This window comes from Electrophorus electricus, chromosome 3 (genome assembly GCF_013358815.1).
Source record: "Electrophorus electricus isolate fEleEle1 chromosome 3, fEleEle1.pri, whole genome shotgun sequence".
Taxonomy (NCBI): Eukaryota; Metazoa; Chordata; class Actinopteri; order Gymnotiformes; family Gymnotidae; genus Electrophorus; species Electrophorus electricus.
In genome coordinates, this window is record NC_049537.1 from 30,949,073 (window position 1) to 30,951,493 (window position 2,421).

Here is a 2,421-nt window from a genome sequence, read left to right on the forward strand (position 1 = left end):
CGGGAGTCTAGATTTACTTGAGTGAGCAACAACAGTGTAAAAGGGTGTGTAAATGTAAGACAGCTTTTATTTTTAGACAAGCGCTTATTGCTTATTATTGCTGTCATGCACATTACAACAACGATTAGTGTAAATTTAGGTAGCATATACCCTTGGAAAGTCTTACCATTTCTTGAAACAGCCAAGTCTGTTTTAAGAACAGCTTCAAATGAATGAATGAATGCATGAATGAAAGAAAACAAACAAACAAACAGGTGTTTTTGTACAATGCAACAGACACACTGACTAACCAGAATATGAATTTCTTTACTGGCCAAGAATTTGTATGTGTATGCTTTGGTACAAACAGTGTTAACAGTGTTACAAGTGACAGTAGTATAAAACAGGGAGAATATCAATTAAGAGATTAAACCAGTAAAAACAATACACAGTACAATTAATCTTACATAAAAGGACAATTAATTAGGGACAAAAATACAAATATAATTAGTTATGGATTTCTGATAATATGCATAAAGTCTGCAATATGAACATATTTGTGCCAGTGTTGGGATATGAATGAAACAACTGCAACGTTCAAGAAGTCTCTTTTGAAAATAGCTTCATGAGTGTTACTGTATGTTAAACATTCCATAACGCAGTCCATGCAGGGATGAACATGACCTGATTGCAATGTGCAAAAAAGCAATGTTTAGAGAATATGCACAAAAGGAAATATGTGCAATATATACCAGAGCAAGAGTCAAATAATCAAATTAAAATTAAAATAACACACTTCGGTGTGGCAGGTCCAGCAATTCAGCAGGATGTGATATAGTTATGTCAAATGGGCTTGATGGCGGCTGTTTAACAGGACCGGAAATGTGTGTTGGAGGTTATATTTCTGCCTGTGGGGGGTTACATGTCTTCAGTTTTCAAAGGAAGAACATTTTATGCTGGGTTTTCATAACAAAGCAAGTGATGTTTTCTTCCCATCTGAGCATCTCTGTGTTTGTCAGATGTTAAGATCCAGGTTACTGTGACTAAACCAGAACTGACAGAGGCTCAGCTTCTTGTCTGTACATGGACATGTCGTAGTTGGTCATAAGTCTGATTAGACATCACTTGTGAAGAGGAGTTTGATGCATAGGGAGAAGTCTTCAGCTCTTCAGTGCTGAGGGTTAATGTGTCCCGCTCACATGCTGAGGGTTAATGTGTCCTGCTCACGTGCTGAGGGTTAAATTGTCCTGCTCACGTGCTGAGGGTTAAATTGTCCTGCTCACGTGCTGAGGGTTAATGTGTCTTGCTCACATGAGGAGTGTTACTGTGTCCCACTCACGTGCTGAGGGTTAATGTGTCTTGCTCATGTTCTGAAGGTTAATGTGTCCTGCTTACATGCTGAGGGTTAATGTGTCCTGCTCATGTGCTGAGGGTTAATGTGTCCTGCTCATGTGCTGAGGGTTAATGTGTCCTGCTCACATACTGAGGGTTAATGTGTCATGCTCACGTGCTGAGGATTAATTTGTCCTGCTCATGTGCTGAGGGTTAATGTGTCCCGCTCACTTGCTGAGGGTTAATGTGTCCTGCTCACGTGCTGAGGGTTCATTTGTCCTGCTCACGTGCAGAGGGTTCATTTGTCCTGCTCACATGATGATTGTTAATGTGTCCCACTCACGTGCTGAGGGTTAATGTGTCTTGCCCATGTTCTGAAGGTTATTGTGTCCTGCTCACGTGCTGAGGGTTAATGTGTCTTGCTCATGTTATGAACGTTAATGTGTCCTGCTCACATGACGAGGGTTAATGTGTCCTGCTCACGTGCTGAGGGTTCGTTTGTCCTGCTCACATGCTGAGGGTTAATGTGTCCTGCTCATGTATTGGTTCCTGCATCATAGTCATCTACTGGACAGAATCTTTTACTAGTGTGCTCATCTAGCAGTTCTGATATGAGGATGTTGAAATCAGAGTTGAAGTTTATAAACTTGATTACCACAAAGATTATCACATAGATTATCACATATGGCTTGCCAGGTGCATAATTGTGCTGTCTCAAATAAGAAATTCCCTGAGAATGAATAACAGTTCATTCATTACTAAATAATCATTTTGATAAATGTTTTAGTGGTTTTATCTATACATGAGCACAAATTAAATCAACTTTTAACTGGGAGAATGCTAAACTATATACTCTGAAATGAGGAGATGGAAATATCTTCTTAAACCTCTGCTGAATTGTTCATGATGCAGAATGCTATAAACTCCTGATTTCATTCTGAGGTATATGAGCTAACTAGTTCATTTTTCAGTGGTGTTCTTAACATAAGAGTTGTATGTAGCGGTTTTATTTTTTTATCATATTTGTTATAGATCTGTGTAATATGGTATTTATAGGGGTTCATCAAAACTAAACAAATGTTTGTTACATTATATATATATATATATATA